Raw genomic sequence first — 18197 nt, 5'->3', positions numbered from 1 at the left:
TGATAGCTGGAAATCCTCTACACCAAATTTCTTTCAGCAATAAAATGTCAATTAAAGTATTTAAACTGGTTCCAAAAAGACAACTGAGAACCATCAGCAATGCCATATATTTTGATGGCTGCATTTTTAAGACGATGGACTTGAAATCTTCATGTTGGATGAAATCGTGTTCACAGTTTAATGTTTTACCTTTGAAAAGATAGGATTTTGCACATGAAAGATTAGTGAAAAGAAAATATAGTAAAAGCTGGGAATAATAAAACAATACAGATTAATTCCCTGACAGTGTGCGGAAACCAAAGACAATTTTAACCATGAGAAACACGTGGTCAACAAAATCTCTGCGTTTCTCAATATACAATCCATTCATCTCCTTCTACTCTTTGATCTCAGACCACTTCTTTCTCTTCAGTAAGTCAGTCTAGTTTTCATGCTCATGGCTTTGTAGTTCAGTAGAGATTCAGGTGAACTTAGACCAAAATCTTCTCACTGGCTCTCCCTCTTTGCTCACATGCAAAAACATCTGATAAATTATACAACAGATGGCTGTGATGGCCGAGTGGTTAAGGCGTTGGACTTGAAATCCAATGCACAGGTTCAAATCCTGTTCACAGCGCAGTGTTTTACTTGGTCAAAACTTTGGACCTTCTTGAAAAGAGTAAAATAATATATACAGTATATTATTAAAACGGGCCAAGTGATATGAAAATGGGACAACTTAACATGTTTGACTCGAAATCTGCCTCAAGAATGAGATTTATCAGTATGAAAACTCCAAGAAATATTACTCGATGTTTCCCATGATATTGATGACATCATTTGCAGATAATAGAAATCTATGTATTGGTTGCTGGAAATCCCCTACACCAAATTTTTTTCAGCAATAAAAAGTCAATGAAAGTCTTTAAACTGGTTCCAAAAAGACAACTGAGAACCATCAGCAATGCCATATATTTTGATGGCTGCATTTTTAAGACGATGGACTTGAAATCTTCATGTTGGATGAAATCGTGTTCACAGTTTATTGTTTTACCTTTGAAAAGATTGGATTTTGCAAATGAAAGATTAGTGAAAAGAAAATATAGTAGAAGCAGGGAATAATAAAACAATGCAGATTAATTCTCTGACAGTGTGCGGAAACCAAAGACAATTTTAACCATGAGAAACACGTGGTCAACAAAATCTCTGCGTTTCTCAATATACAATTCATTCATCTCCTTCTACTCTTTAATCTCAGACCACTACTTTCTCTTCAGTAAGTCAGTCAAGTTCTCTTGCTCATGGATGTATCCTACAATAGATATTCATGTGAATTTAGGCCAAAATGTTTTCACAGGCTGTTCTCTGTGTTCACATGGCAAACACATCTGATAAAGTGAGCCTATAATTGGCTGTGATGGCCGCAAATCCACACACAGGTTCAAATCCTGTTCACAGTGCAGTGTTTTACTTGGTCAAAACTTTGGACCTTCTCGAAAAGAGTAAAATAATATATACAGTATATTATTAAAATGGGCCAAGACATATGAAAATGGGACAACTAAATATATTTGAGTTGAAATCTGTCTCAAGAATGAAATTAACAAGTATGAAAACTTAAAGAAATATTACTAGATGTTTCCCATGATATTGATGACATCATTTGCAGATAATAGAAATCTATGTATTGATAGCTGGAAATCCTCTACACCAAATTTCTTTCAGCAATAAAATGTCAATTAAAGTATTTAAACTGGTTCCAAAAAGACAGCTGAGAACCATCAGCAATGCCATATATTTTGATGGCTGCATTTTTAAGACGATGGACTTGAAATCTTCATGTTGGATGAAATCATGTTCAGTTTATTGTATTAGTTTTGAAAAGATTGGATTTTGCTTATGAAAGATTAGTGAAAAGAAAATATAGTAAAAGTTGGGAATAATAAAAAAAATGCAGATTAATTCCCTGGCAGTGCGCGGTGTCCAACCAAAATTTTAAGCATGAGAAACATGTGGTCAACAAAATCACTGCGTTTCTTAATATACAATCCATTTATCTCCTTCTACTCTTTGATCTCAGACCACTTCTTTCTCTTCAGTAAGTCAGTCTAGTTTTCATGCTCATGGCTTTGTAGTTCAGTAGAGATTCAGGTGAACTTAGACCAAAATCTTCTCACAGGCTCTCCCTCTGTGCTCACATGGCAAAAACATCTGATAGATTATTCAACAGTTGGCTGTGATGGCCGAGTGGTTAAGGCGTTGGACTCGAAATCCAATGGGGTATCCCCGCACAGGTTCAAATCCTGTTCACAGTGCAGTGTTTTACTTGGTCAAAACTTTGGACCTTCTCGAAAAGAGTAAAATAATATATACAGTATATTATTAAAACGGGCCAAGTGATATGAAAATGGGACAACTCCAAATGTTTGACTCAAAATCTGCCTCAAGAATGAAATTAAGCAGTATGAAAACTTCAAGAAATATTACTCCATGTTTCCCATGATATTGATGACATCATTTGCAGATAATAGAAATCTATGTATTGGTTGCTGGAAATCCTCTACACCAAATTTCTTTCAGCAATAAAAAGACAATGAAAGTATTTAAACTGGATCCAAAAAGACAACTGGGAACCATCAGCAATGCCATATATTTTGATGGCTGCATTTTTAAGACGATGGACTTGAAATCTTCATGTTGGATGAAATCGTGTTCACAATTTCTTGTTTTACCTTTGAAATGATTGGATTTTGCACATGAAAGATTAGTGAAAAGAAAATATAGTAAAGGCTGGGAATAATAAAACAATACAGATTAATTCCCTGACAGTGTGCGGAAACCAAAGACAATTTTAACCATGAGAAACATGTTGTCAACAAAATCTCTGCGTTACCAATGATATTGGTGACATCATTTGCAGATAATAGAAATCTATGTATCGGTTGCTGGAAATCCTCTACACCAAATTTCTTTCAGCAATAAAAAGACAATGAAAGTATTTAAACTGGTTCCAAAAAACAACTGGGAACCATCAGCAATGCCATATATTTTGATGGCTGCATTTTTAAGATGATGGACTTGAAATCTTCATGTTGGATGAAATCGTGTTCACAGTTTATTGTTTTACCTTTGAAAAGATTGGATTTTGCACATGAAAGATTAGTGAAAAGAAAATATAGTAAAAGCTGGGAATAATAAAACAATACAGATTAATTCTCTGACAGTGTGCGGAAACCAAAGACAATTTTAACCATGAGAAACACGTGGTCAACAAAATCTCTGCGTTTCTCAATATACAATCCATTCATCTCCTTCTACTCTTTAATCTCAGACCACTCCTTTCTCTTCAGTAAGTCAGTCAAGTTCTCTTGCTCATGGCTGTATCCTACAATAGATATTCATGCGAATTTAGGCCAAAATCTTTTCACAGGCTGTTCTCTGTGTTCACATGGCAAACACATCTGATAAGGTTAGCCTATAATTGGCTGTGATGGCCGCAAATCCCCGCACAGGTTCAAATCCTGTTCACAGTGCAGTGTTTTACTTGGTCAAAACTTTTGACCTTCTCGAAAAGAGTAAAATAATATATACAGTATATTATTAAAATGGGCCAAGACATATGAAAATGGGACAACTAAATATATTTGAGTCGAAATCTGTCTCAAGAATGAAATTAACAAGTATGAAATCTTAAAGAAATATTACTAGATGTTTCCCATGATATTGATGACATCATTTGCAGATAATAGAAATCTATGTATTGATAGCTGGAAATCCTCTACACCAAATTTCTTTCAGCAATAAAATGTCAATTAAAGTATTTAAACTGGTTCCAAATAGACAACTGAGAACCATCAGCAATGCCATATATTTTGATGGCTGCATTTTTAAGACGATGGACTTGAAATCTTCATGTTGGATGAAATCATGTTCAGTTTATTGTATTAGTTTTGAAAAGATTGGATTTTGCTTATGAAAGATTATTGAAAGGAAAATATAGTAAAAGTTGGGAATAATAAAAAAATGCAGATTAATTCCCTGACAGTGCGCGGTGTCCAACCACAATTTTAAGCATGAGAAACATGTGGTCAACAAAATCACTGCGTTTCTTAATATACAATCCATTTATCTCCTTCTACTCTTTGATCTCAGACCACTTCTTTCTCTTCAGTAAGTCAGTCTACGTTTTCATGCTCATGGCTGTGTAGTTCAGTAGAGATTCAGGTGAACTTAGACCAAAATCTTCTCACTGGATCTCCCTCTGTGCGCACATGGCAAAAACATCTGATAGATTATTCAACAGTTGGCTGTGATGGCCTAGTGGTTAAGGTGTTCGTCTTGAAATCCAATGGGGTATCCCCGCAAAGGTTCAAATCCTGTTCACAGCGCAGTGTTTTACTTGGTCAAAACTTTGGACCTTCTCGAAAAGAGTAAAATAATATATACAGTATATTATTAAAATGGGCCAAGTGATATGAAAATGGGACAACTTAACATGTTTGACTCGAAATCTGCCTCAAGAATGATATTTAGCAGTATGAAAACTCCAAGAAATATTACTCGATGTTTCCCATGGTATTGATGACATCATTTGCAGATAATAGAAATCTATGTATTGGTTGCTGGAAATCCCCTACACCAAATTTCTTTCAGCAATAAAAAGTCAATGAAAGTATTTAAACTGGTTCCAAAAAGACAACTGAGAACCATCAGCAATGCCATATATTTTGATGGCTACATTTTTAAGACGATGGACTTGAAATCTACATGTTGGATGAAATCGTGTTCACAGTTTATTGTTTTACCTTTGAAAAGATTGGAATTTGCACATGAAAGATTAGTGAAAAGAAAATATAGTAAAAGCTGGGAATAATAAAACAATGCAGATTAATTCCCTGACAGTGTGCGGAAACCAAAGACAATTTTAACCATGAGAAACACGTGGTCAACAAAATCTCTGCGTTTCTCAATATACAATCCATTCATCTCCTTCTACTCTTTAATCTCAGACCACTCCTTTCTCTTCAGTAAGTCAGTCAAGTTCTCTTGCTCATGGCTGTATCATACAATAGATATTCATGCGAATTTAGGCCAAAATCTTTTCACAGGCTGTTCTCTGTGTTCACATGGCAAACACATCTGATAAGGTGAGCCTATAATTGGCTGTGATGGCCGCAAATCCCCACACAGGTTCAAATCCTGTTAACAGTGCAGTATTTTACTTGGTCAAAACTTTGGACCTTCTCGAAAAGAGTAAATTAATATATACAGTATATTATTAAAATGGTCCAAGACATATGAAAATGGGACAACTAAATATATTTGAGTCGAAATCTGTCTCAAGAATGAAATCAACAAGTATGAAAACTTAAAGAAATATTACTAGATGTTTCCCATGATATTGATTACATCATTTGCAGATAATAGAAATCTATGTATTGATAGCTGGAAATCCTCTACACCAGATTTCTTTCAGCAATAAAATGTCAATTAAATTATTTAAACTGGTTCCAAAAAGACAACTGAGAACCATCAGCAATGACATATATTTTGATGGCTGCATTTTTAAGACGATGGACTTGAAATCTTCATGTTGGATGAAATCATGTTCAGTTTATTGTATTAGTTTTGAAAATATTGGATTTTGCTTATGAAAGATTAGTGAAAAGAAAATATAGTAAAAGTTGGGAATAATAAAAAAAATGCAGATTAATTCCCTGGCAGTGCGCGGTGTCCAACCACAATTTTAAGCATGAGAAACATGTGGTCAACAAAATCACTGCGTTTCTTAATATACAATCCATTTATCTCCTTCTACTCTTTGATCTCAGACCACTTCTTTCTCTTCAGTAAGTCAGTCTAGTTTTCATGCTCATGGCTGTATCCTACAATAGATATTCATGCGAATTTAGGCCAAAATCTTTTCACAGGCTGTTCTCTGTGTTCACATGGCAAACACATATGATAAGGTGAGCCTATAATTGGCTGTGATGGCCGCAAATCCCCACACAGGTTCAAATCCTGTTCACAGTGCAGTATTTTACTTGGTCAAAACTTTTTACCTTCTCGAAAAGAGTAAAATAATATATACAGTATATTATTAAAATGGGCCAAGACATATGAAAATGGGACAACTAAATATATTTGAGTCGAAATCTGTCTCAAGAATGAAATCAACAAGTATGAAAACTTAAAGAAATATTACTAGATGTTTCCCATGATATTGATGACATCATTTGCAGATAATAGAAATCTATGTATTGAAAGCTGGAAATCCTCTACACCAAATTTCTTTCAGCAATAAAATGTCAATTAAAGTATTTAAACTGGTTCCAAAAAGACAACAGAGAACAATCAGCAATGCCATATATTTTGATGGCTGCATTTTTAAGACGATGGACTTGAAATCTTCATGTTGGATGAAATAATGTTCAGTTTATTGTATTAGTTTTGAAAAGATTGGATTTTGCTTATGAAAGATTAGTGAAAAGATAATATAGTAAAAGTTGGGAATAATAAAAAAATGCAGATTAATTCCCTGGCAGTGCGCGGTGTCCAACCACAATTTTAAGCATGAGAAACATGTGGTCAACAAAATCACTGCATTTCTTAATATACAATCCATTTATCTCCTTCTACTCTTTGATCTCAGACCACTTCTTTCTCTTCAGTAAGTCAGTCTAGTTTTCATGCTCATGGCTTTGTAGTTCAGTAGAGATTCAGGTGAACTTAGACCAAAATCTTCTCACAGGCTCTCCCTCTGTGCTCACATGGCAAAAACATCTGATAGATTATTCAACCGTTGGCAGTGATGGCAGAGTGGTTAAGGCGTTGGACTCGAAATCCAATGGGGTATCCCCACACAGGTTCATATCCTGCTCACTGCGCAGTGTTTTACTTGGTCAAAACTTTGGACCTTCTCGAAAAGAGTAAAATAATATATACAGTATATTATTAAAATGGGCAAAGTGATATGAAAATGGGACAACTCCAAATGTTTGACTCAAAATCTGCCTCAAGAATGAAATTAAGCAATATGAAAACTTCAAGAAATTACTCCATGTTTCCCATGATATTGATGACATCATTTGCAGATAAAAGAAATCTATGTATTGGTTGCTGGAAATCCTCTACACCAAGTTTCTTTCAGCAATAAAAAGTCAATGAAAGTATTTAAACTGGTTCCAAAAAGACAACTGAGAACCATCAGCAATGCCATATATTTTGATGGCTGCATTTTTAAGACGATGGACTTGAAATCTTCATGTTGGATGAAATCGTGTTCACAGTTTCTTGTTTTACCTTTGAAATGATTGGATTTTGCACATGAAAGATTAGTGAAAAGAAAATATAGTAAAGGCTGGGAATAATAAAACAATACAGATTAATTCCCTGACAGTGTGCGGAAACCAAAGACAATTTTAACCATGAGAAACATGTGGTCAACAAAATCTCTGCGTTACCAATGATATTGGTGACATCATTTGCAGATAATAGAAATCTATGTATCGGTTGCTGGAAATCCTCTACACCAAATTTCTTTCAGCAATAAAAAGACAATGAAAGTATTTAAACTGGTTCCAAAAAGACAACTGAGAACCATCAGCAATGCCATATATTTTGATGGCTGCATTTTTAAGACGATGGACTTGAAATCTTCATGTTGGATGAAATCGTGTTCACAGTTTATTGTTTTACCTTTGAAAAGATTGGATTTTGCACATGAAAGATTAGTGAAAAGAAAATATAGTAAAAGCTGGGAATAATAAAACAATACAGATTAATTCTCTGACAGTGTGCGGAAACCAAAGACAATTTTAACCATGAGAAACACGTGGTCAACAAAATCTCTGCGTTTCTCAATATACAATCCATTCATCTCCTTCTACTCTTTAATCTCAGACCACTCCTTTCTCTTCAGTAAGTCAGTCAAGTTCTCTTGCTCATGGCTGTATCCTACAATAGATATTCATGCGAATTTAGGACAAAATCTTTTCACAGGCTGTTCTCTGTGTTCACATGGCAAACACATCTGATAAGGTTAGCCTATAATTGGCTGTGATGGCCGCAAATCCCCACACAGGTTCAAATCCTGTTCACAGTGCAGTGTTTTACTTGGTCAAAACTTTTGACCTTCTCGAAAAGAGTAAAATAATATATACAGTATATTATTAAAATGGGCCAAGACATATGAAAATGGGACAACTAAATATATTTGAGTCGAAATCTGTCTCAAGAATGAAATTAACAAGTATGAAATCTTAAAGAAATATTACTAGATGTTTCCCATGATATTGATGACATCATTTGCAGATAATAGAAATCTATGTATTGATAGCTGGAAATCCTCTACACCAAATTTCTTTCAGCAATAAAATGTCAATTAAAGTATTTAAACTGGTTCCAAAAAGACAACTGAGAACCATCAGCAATGCCATATATTTTGATGGCTGCATTTTTAAGACGATGGACATGAAATCTTCATGTTGGATGAAATCATGTTCAGTTTATTGTATTAGTTTTGAAAAGATTGGATTTTGCTTATCAAAGATTAGTGAAAAGAAAATATAGTAAAAGTTGGGAATAATAAAAAAAATGCAGATTAATTCCCTGGCAGTGCACGGTGTCCAACCACAATTTTTACCATGAGAAACATGTGGTCATCAAAATCACTGTGTTTCTTAATATACAATCCATTTATCTCCTTCTACTCTTTGATCTCAGACCACTTCTTTCTCTTCAGTAAGTCAGTCTAGTTTTCATGCTCATGGCTTTGTAGTTCAGTAGAGATTCAGGTGAACTTAGACCAAAATCTTCTCACAGGCTCTCCCTCTGTGCTCACATGGCAAAAACATCTGATAGATTATTCAACAGTTGGCTGTGATGGCCGAGTGTTTAAGGTGTTGGACTTGAAATCCAATGGGGTATCCCCGCACAGGTTCAAATCCTGTTCACAGTGCACTGTTTTACTTGGTCAAAACTTTGGACCTTCTCGAAAAGAGTAAAATAATATATACAGTATATTATTAAAACGGGCCAAGTGATATGAAAATGGGACAACTTAACATGTTTGACTCAAAATCTGCCTCAAGAATGAGATTTAGCAGTATGAAAACTCCAAGAAATATTACTCGATGTTTCCCATGATATTGATGACATCATTTGCAGATAATAGAAATCTATGTATTGGTTGCTGGAAATCCTCTACACCAAATTTCTTTCAGCAATAAAAAGTCAATGAAAGTATTTAAACTGGTTCCAAAAAGACAACTGATAACCATCAGCAAAGCCATATATTTTGATGGCTGCATTTTTAAGACGATGGACTTGAAATCTTCATGTTGGATGAAATCGTGTTCACAGTTTATTGTTTTACCTTTGAAAAGATTGGATTTTGCACATGAAATATTAGTGAAAAGAAAATATATTAAAAGCTGGGAATAATAAAACAATACAGATTAATTCCCTGACAGTGTGCGGAAACCAAAGACAATTTTAACCATGAGAAACACGTGGTCAACAAAATCTCTGCGTTTCTCAATATACAATCCACTCATCTCCTTCTACTCTTTAATCTCAGACCACTCCTTTCTATTCAGTAAGTCAGTCAAGTTCTCTTGCTCATGGCTGTATCCTACAATAGATATTCATGCGAATTTAGGCCAAAATCTTTTCACAGGCTGTTCTCTGTGTTCACATGGCAAACACATCTGATAAGGTGAGCCTATAATTGGCTGTGATGGCCGCAAATCCCCACACAGGTTCAAATCCTGTTCACTGTGCAGTGTTTTACTTGGTCAAAACTTTGGACCTTCTCGAAAAGAGTAAAATAATATATACAGTATATTATTAAAATGGGCCAAGACATATGAAAATGGGACAATTAAATATATTTGAGTCGAAATCTGTCTCAAGAATGAAATTAACAAGTATGAAAACTTAAAGAAATATTACTAGATGTTTCCCATGATATTGATGACATCATTTGCAGATAATAGAAATCTATGTATTGATAGCTGGAAATCCTCTACACCAAATTTCTTTCAGCAATAAAATGTCAATTAAAGTATTTAAACTGGTTCCAAAAAGACAACTGAGAACCATCAGCAATGCCATATATTTTGATGGCTGCATTTTTAAGACAATGGACTTGAAATCTTGATGTTGGATGAAATCATGTTCAGTTATTGTATCAGTTTTGAAAAGATTGGATTTTGCTTATGAAAGAATAGTGAAAAGAAAATATAGTAAAAGTTGGGAATAATAAAAAAAATGCAGATTAATTCCCTGGCAGTGCGCGGTGTCCAACCACAATTTTAAGCATGAGAAACATGTGGTCAACAAAATCACTATCTTGATGACTGCATTTTTAAGACGATGGACTTGAAATCTTCATGTTGGATGAAATCGTGTTCACAGTTTATTGTTTTACCTTTGAAAAGATTGGATTTTGCACATGAAAGATTAGTGAAAAGAAAATATAGTAGACGCTGGGAATAATAAAACAATGCAGATTAATTCCCTGACAGTGTGTGGAAACCAAAGACAATTTTAACCATGAGAAACATGTGGTCAACAAAATCTCTGTGTTTCTCAATATACAATCCATTCATCTCCTTCTACTCTTTGATCTCAGACCACTCCTTTCTCTTCAGTAAGTCAGTCAAGTTCTCTTGCTCATGGCTGTATCCTAAATAGATATTCATGCGAACTAAAGGGGGTTTTACACTAAGCGAGATCGCTAGTGATATCGCTCAAGCGACACCGATATTGTGACGCGACAGTGATCACGCTAGCGATCTCGTTAAGTGTGAAAGGTAGCAGCGACCGGACCCCCCGTCGGCTATCGCTGATCGTGCTCGAATGTGCAGGTACATTTTTCCATCACTGACGTCCCGCTGTTCAGTAATTATCGTTGTGTTTGAAGCTTTAAAAACGATGAGCGACGTCAATAACGACGCATGGCTCAGCGACACAGGCGTGACTTACCGGCCACGCCTCCTCTTCCCTATTGGTCTTTACAGCGCTGACAATGTGCGAAATGTATCTGACAAAAAAGCTATAAAAGACAACGCTGGAACGCCTCAGGTATTTGAAAAAAACCAACGATGATGATTCTTCAAGAGGGTTGCTGAAGGACGAATAGCGAAATCTAACCAAAAATGCACTTTTGTCTCTAGGGAGAAAAATGCTGGTTTAGAAGCTAACCACGGCGCTCCAGAGATTTAAACTGTAACGCTATTACGTCCTCTTTAATGACGCCGCCGGCCAATGACAGCGCAGCGGTGACCACCAATCGGCGCATTGGGGGGCGTTGTAAATTAAACGCTGAAGCACGCCCACCGAGGTCTGAATCGTTTTTTGTTTAGTAATGTGAAAGGTACTCAACGAGCAACGAGGTCGCTATGCAGATCGCTGATCTCTCTAGAGTCGTTGACGAGAGTGGACTGTTTGAAAGCTATCTAGCGATCACGTAACGACACAACAGCGATCTATGCCTGGTCGGATCGCTATCGTTATCGCTGGTGCGTTGCTTAGTGTAAAAGGCCCTTTAGGCCAAAATCTTCTCACAGGCTGTTCTCTGTATTCACATGGCAAACACATCTGATAAAGTGAGCCTATAATTGGCTGTGATGGCCGCAAATCCCCACACAGGTTCAAATCCTGATCACAGTGCAATGTTTTACTTTGTCAAAACTTTGGACCTTCTCGGAAAGAGTAAAATAATATATACAGTATATTATTAAAATGGGCCAAGACATATGAAAATGGGACAACTAAATATGTTTGAGTCGAAATCTGTCTCAAGAATTAAATTAACAAGTATGAAAACTTAAAGAAATATTACTAGATGTTTCCCATGATATTGATGACATCATTTGCAGATAATAGAAATCTATGTATTGATAGCTGGAAATCCTCTACACCAAATATCTTTCAGCAATAAAATGTCAATTAAAGTATTTAAACTGGTTCCAAAAAGACAACTGAGAACCATCAGCAATGCCATATATTTTGATGGCTGCATTTTTAAGACGATGGACTTGAAATCTTCATGTTGGATGAAATCGTGTTCACAGTTTATTGTTTTACCTTTGAAAAGATTGGATTTTGCACATGAAAGATTAGTGAAAAGAAAATATAGTAAAAGCTGGGAATAATAAAACAATATAGATTAATTCCCTGACAGTGTGCGGAAACCAAAGACAATTTTAACCAGAAACACGTGGTCAACAAAATCTCTGCGTTTCTCAATATACAATCCATTCATCTCCTTCTACTCTTTAATCTCAGACCACTCCTTTCTATTCAGTAAGTCAGTCAAGTTCTCTTGCTCATGGCTGTACCCTACAATAGATATTCATGCGAATTTAGGCCAAAATCTTTTCACAGGCTGTTCTCTGTGTTCACATGGCAAACACATCTGATAAGGTGAGCCTATAATTGGCTGTGATGGCCGCAAATCCCCACACAGGTTCAAATCCTGTTCACAGTGCAGTATTTTACTTGGTCAAATCTTTGAACCTTCTCGAAAAGAGTAAAATAATATATACAGTATATTATTAAAATGGGCCAAGACATATGAAAATGGGACAACTAAATATATTTGAGTCGAAATCTGTCTCAAGAATGAAATTAACAAGTATGAAAGCTTAAAGAAATATTACTAGATGTTTCCCATGATATTGATTACATCATTTGCAGATAATAGAAATCTATGTATTGATAGCTGGAAATCCTCTACACCAAATTTCTTTCAGCAATAAAATGTCAATTAAAGTATTTAAACTTTAGCGAATCCTGCTTTGAGCAGGGGGTTGGACCAGATGGCCCAGGAGGTCCCTTCCAACTCTACGATTCTATGATTCTATGATTCTATGATTCTATGATTCTAAACTGGTTCCAAAAAGACAACTGAGAACCATCAGCAATGCCATATATTTTGATGGCTGCATTTTTAAGACGATGGACTTGAAATCTTCATGTTGGATGAAATCATGTTCAGTTTATTGTATTAGTTTTGAAAAGATTGGATTTTGCTTATGAAAGATTAGTGAAAAGAAAATATAGTAAAAGTTGGGAATAATAAAAAAAATGCAGATTAATTCCCTGGCAGTGCGCGGTGTCCAACCACAATTTTAAGCATGAGAAACATGTGGTCAACAAAATCACTATTTTGATGGCTGCATTTTTAAGACGATGGACTTGAAATCTTCATGTTGGATGAAATTGTGTTCACAGTTTATTGTTTTAGCTTTGAAAAGATTGGATTTTGCACATGAAAGATTAGTGAAAAGAAAATATAGTAGACGCTGGGAATAATAAAACAATGCAGATTAATTCCCTGACAGTGTGTGGAAACCAAAGACAATTTTAACCATGAGAAACATGTGGTCAACAAAATCTCTGCGTTTCTCAATATACAATCCATTCATCTCCTTCTACTCTTTGATCTCAGACCACTCCTTTCTCTTAAGTAAGTCAGTCAAGTTCTCTTGCTCATGGCTGTATCCTAAATAGATATTCATGCGAACTTAGGCCAAAATCTTCTCACAGGCTGTTCTCTGTGTTCACATGGCAAACACATCTGATAAAGTGAGCCTATAATTGGCTGTGATGGCTGCAAATCCCCACACAGGTTCAAATCCTCATCACAGTGCAATGTTTTACTTGGTCAAAACTTTGGACCTTCTCGAAAAGAGTAAAATAATATATACAGTATATTATTAAAATGGGCCAAGACATATGAAAATGCGACAACTAAATATGTTTGAGTCGAAATCTGTCTCAAGAATGAAATTAACAAGTATGAAAACTTAAAGAAATATTACTAGATGTTTCCCATGATATTGATGACATCATTTGCAGATAATAGAAATCTATGTATTGATAGCTGGAAATCCTCTACACCAAATATCTTTCAGCAATAAAATGTCAATTGAAGTATTTAAACTGGTTCCAAAAAGACAACTGAGAACCATCAGCAATGCCATATATTTTGATGGCTGCATTTTTAAGACGATGGACTTGAAATCTTCATGTTGGATGAAATCATGTTCAGTTTATTGTATTAGTTTTGAAAAGATTGGATTTTGCTTATCAAAGATTAGTGAAAAGAAAATATAGTAAAAGTTGGGAATAATAAAAAAAATGCAGATTAATTCCCTGGCAGTGCGCGGTGTCCAACCACAATTTTAAGCATGAGAAACATGTGGTCAACAAAATCACTGCGTTTCTTAATATACAATCCATTTATCTCCTTCTACTCTTTGATCTCAGACCACTTCTTTCTCTTCAGTAAGTCAGTCTAGTTTTCATGCTCATGGCTTTGTAGTTCAGTAGAGTTTCAGGTGAACTTAGACCAAAATCTTCTCACAGGCTCTCCCTCTGTGCTCACATGGCAAAAACATCTGATAGCTTATGCAACAGTTGGCTGTGATGGCCGAGTGGTTAAGGTGTTGGACTTGAAATCCAATGGGGTATCCCCGCAAAGGTTCAAATCCTGTTCACAGCACAGTGTTTTACTTGGTCAAAACTTTGGACCTTCTCGAAAAGAGTAAAATAATATATACAGTATATTATTAAAACGGGCCAAGTGATATGAAAATGGGACAACTTAACATGTTTGACTCGAAATCTGCCTCAAGAATGAGATTTAGCAGTATGAAAACTCCAAGAAATATTACTCCATGATATTGATGACATCATTTGCAGATAATAGAAATCTATGTATTGGTTGCTGGAATTCCTCTACACCAAATTTCTTTCAGCAATAAAAAGTCAATGAAAGTATTTAAACTGGTTCCAAAAAGACAACTGAGAACCATCAGCAATTCCATATATTTTGATGGCTGCATTTTTAAGACGATGGACTTGAAATCTTCATGTTGAATGAAATCGTGTTCACAGTTTATTGTTTTACCTTTGAAAAGATTGGATTTTGCACATGAAAGATTAGTGAAAAGAAAATATAGTAAAAGCTGGGAATAATAAAACAATACAGATTAATTCCCTGACAGTGTGCGGAAACCAAAGACAATTTTAACCATGAGAAACACGTGGTCAACAAAATCTCTGCGTTTCTCAATATACAATCCATTCATCTCCTTCTACTCTTTGATCTCAGACCACTCCTTTCTCTTCAGTAAGTCAGTCAAGTTCTCTTGCTCATGGCTGTATCCTAAATAGATATTCATGCGAACTTAGGCCAAAATCTTCTCACAGGCTGTTCTCTGTGTTCACATGGCAAACACATCTGATAAAGTGAGCCTATAATTGTCTGTGATGGCCGCAAATCCCCACACAGGTTCAAATCCTGATCACAGTGCAATGTTTTACTTGGTCAAAACTTTGGACCTTCTCGAAAAGAGTAAAATAATATATACAGTATATTATTAAAACGGGCCAAGTGATATGAAAATGGGACAACTTAACATGTTTGACTCGAAATCTGCCTCAAGAATGAGATTTAGCAGTATGAAAACGCCAAGAAATTTTACTCGATGTTTCCCATGATATTGACTACATCATTTGCAGATAATAGAAATCTATGTATTGGTTGCTGGAAATCCTCTACACCAAATTTCTTTCAGCAATAAAAAGTCAATGAAAGTATTTAAACTGGTTCCAAAAAGACAACTGAGAACCATCAGCAATGCCATATATTTTGATGGCTGCATTTTTAAGACGATGGACTTGAAATCTTCATGTTGGAAGAAATCGTGTTCACAGTTTATTGTTTTACCTTTGAAAAGATTGGATTTTGCACATGAAAGATTAGTGAAAAGAAAATATAGTAAAAGCTGGGAATAATAAAACAATACAGATTAATTCCCTGACAGTGTGCAGAAACCAAAGACAATTTTAACCATGAGAAACACGTGGTCAACAAAATCTCTGCGTTTCTCAATATACAATCCATTCATCTCCTTCTACTCTTTAATCTCAGACCACTCCTTTCTATTCAGTAAGTCAGCCAAGTTCTCTTGCTCATGGCTGTATCCTACAATATATATTCATGCGAATTTATGCCAAAATCTTTTCACAGGCTGTTCTCTGTGTTCACATGGCAAACACATCTGATAAGGTGAGCCTATAATTGGCTGTGATGGCCGCAAATCCCCACACAGGTTCAAATCCTGTTCACAGTGCAGTGTTTTACTTGTTCAAAACTTTGGACCTTCTCGAACAGAGTAAAATAATATATACAGTATATTATTAAAATGGGCCAAGACATATGAAAATGGGACAATTAAATTTATTTGAGTCGAAATCTGTCTCAAGAATGAAATTAACAAGTATGAAAACTTAAAGAAATATTACTAGATGTTTTCCATGATATTGATGACATCATTTGCAGATAATAGAAATCTATGTATTGATAGCTGGAAATCCTCTACACCAAATTTCTTTCAGCAATAAAATGTCAATTAAAGTATTTAAACTGGTTCCAAAAAGACAAATGAGAACCATCAGCAATGCCATATATTTTGATGGCTGCATTTTTAAGACGATGGACTTGAAATCTTCATGTTGGATGAAATCATGTTCAGTTTATTGTATTAGTTTTGAAAAGATTGGATTTTGCTTATGAAAGATTAGTGAAAAGAAAATATAGTAAAAGTTGGGAATAATAAAAAAAATGCAGATTAATTCCCTGGCAGTGCGCGGTGTCCAACCACAATTTTAAGCATGAGAAACATGTGGTCAACAAAATCACTATTTTGATGGCTGCATTTTTAAGACGATGGACTTGAAATCTTCATGTTGGATGAAATCGTGTTCACAGTTTATTGTTTTACCTTTGAAAAGATTGGATTTTGCACATGAAAGATTAGTGAAAAGAAAATATAGTAGACGCTGGGAATAATAAAACAATGCAGATTAATTCCCTGACAGTGTGTGGAAACCAAAGACAATTTTAACCATGAGAAACATGTGGTCAACAAAATCTCTGCGTTTCTCAATATACAATCCATTCATCTCCTTCTACTCTTTAATCTCAGACCACTCCTTTCTATTCAGTAAGTCAGTCAAGTTCTCTTGCTCATGGCTGTATCCTACAATAAATATTCATGCGAACTTAGGCCAAAATCTTCTCACAGGCTGTTGTATGTGTTCACATGGCAAACACATCTGATAAGGTGAGCCTATAATTGGCTGTGATGGCCGCAAATCCCCACACAGGTTCAAATCCTGTTCACAGTGCAGTATTTTACTTGGTCAAATCTTTGGACCTTCTCGAAAAAAGTAAAATAATATATACAGTATATTATTAAAATGGGCCAAGACATATGAAAATGGGACAACTAAATATATTTGAGTCGAAATCTGTCTCAAGAATGAAATTAACAAGTATGAAAGCTTAAAGAAATATTACTAGATGTTTCCCATGATATTGATTACATCATTTGCAGATAATAGAAATCTATGTATTAATAGCTGGAAATCCTCTACACCAAATTTCTTTCAGCAATAAAATGTCAATTAAAGTATTTAAACTGGTTCCAAAAAGACAACTGAGAACCATCAGCAATGCCATATATTTTGATGGCTGCATTTTTAAGACGATGGACTTGAAATCTTCATGTTGGATGAAATCATGTTCAGTTTATTGTATTAGTTTTGAAAAGATTGGATTTTGCTTATGAAAGATTAGTGAAAAGAAAATATAGTAAAAGTTGGGAATAATGAAAAAAATGCAGATTAATTCCCTGGCAGTGCGCGGTGTCCAACCACAATTTTAAGCATGAGAAACATGTGGTCAACAAAATCACTGCGTTTCTTAATATACAATCCATTTATCTCCTTCTACTCTTTGATCTCAGACCACTTCTTTCTCTTCAGTAAGTCAGTCTAGTTTTCATGCTCATGGCTTTGTAGTTCAGTAGAGATTCAGGTGAACTTAGACCAAAATCTTCTCACAGGCTCTCCCTCTGTGCTCACATGGCAAAAACATCTGATAGATTATTCAACAGTTGGCTGTGATGGCCAAGTGGTTAAGGCGTTGGACGCAAAATCCAATGGGGTATCCCCGCACAGGTTCAAATCCTGTTCACAGCGCAGTGTTTTACTTGGTCAAAACTTTGGACCTTCTCGAAAAGAGTAAAATAATATATACAGTATATTATTAAAACGGGCCAAGTGATATGAAAATGGGACAACTTAACATGTTTGAATCGAAATCTGCCTCAAGAATGAGATTTAGTAGTATGAAA

General features: G+C 35.2%; 7 non-coding genes across 7 annotated transcripts; all 7 read left to right on the top strand.

The window, feature by feature from the left end:
* The first annotated feature begins 545 nt into the window (after positions 1 to 545).
* Positions 546 to 616, top strand: TRNAS-UGA (transfer RNA serine (anticodon UGA)). Its single transcript has one exon. It is a non-coding gene; the product is annotated as a tRNA-Ser (tRNA).
* A 1596-nt stretch (positions 617 to 2212) lies between these two features.
* On the top strand, positions 2213 to 2294 carry TRNAS-CGA (transfer RNA serine (anticodon CGA)). Its single transcript has one exon. It is a non-coding gene; the product is annotated as a tRNA-Ser (tRNA).
* Positions 2295 to 4285: 1991 nt separating this feature from the next.
* Positions 4286 to 4367, top strand: TRNAS-UGA (transfer RNA serine (anticodon UGA)). Its single transcript has one exon. It is a non-coding gene; the product is annotated as a tRNA-Ser (tRNA).
* A 2417-nt stretch (positions 4368 to 6784) lies between these two features.
* Positions 6785 to 6866, top strand: TRNAS-CGA (transfer RNA serine (anticodon CGA)). Its single transcript has one exon. It is a non-coding gene; the product is annotated as a tRNA-Ser (tRNA).
* Positions 6867 to 8856: 1990 nt separating this feature from the next.
* On the top strand, positions 8857 to 8938 carry TRNAS-UGA (transfer RNA serine (anticodon UGA)). The gene has a single exon. It is a non-coding gene; the product is annotated as a tRNA-Ser (tRNA).
* A 5474-nt stretch (positions 8939 to 14412) lies between these two features.
* TRNAS-UGA (transfer RNA serine (anticodon UGA)) lies at positions 14413 to 14494 on the top strand. Its single transcript has one exon. It is a non-coding gene; the product is annotated as a tRNA-Ser (tRNA).
* A 3466-nt stretch (positions 14495 to 17960) lies between these two features.
* Positions 17961 to 18042, top strand: TRNAL-CAA (transfer RNA leucine (anticodon CAA)). Its single transcript has one exon. It is a non-coding gene; the product is annotated as a tRNA-Leu (tRNA).
* The last annotated feature ends 155 nt before the right edge of the window (positions 18043 to 18197 follow it).

Source organism: Dendrobates tinctorius, unplaced genomic scaffold (assembly GCF_039654945.1).
Source record: "Dendrobates tinctorius isolate UK_male_01 unplaced genomic scaffold, ASM3965494v1 ptg000151l, whole genome shotgun sequence".
NCBI classification, from domain to species: domain Eukaryota; kingdom Metazoa; phylum Chordata; class Amphibia; order Anura; family Dendrobatidae; genus Dendrobates; species Dendrobates tinctorius.
This window is presented reverse-complemented; position numbering and strand designations above follow the sequence as displayed.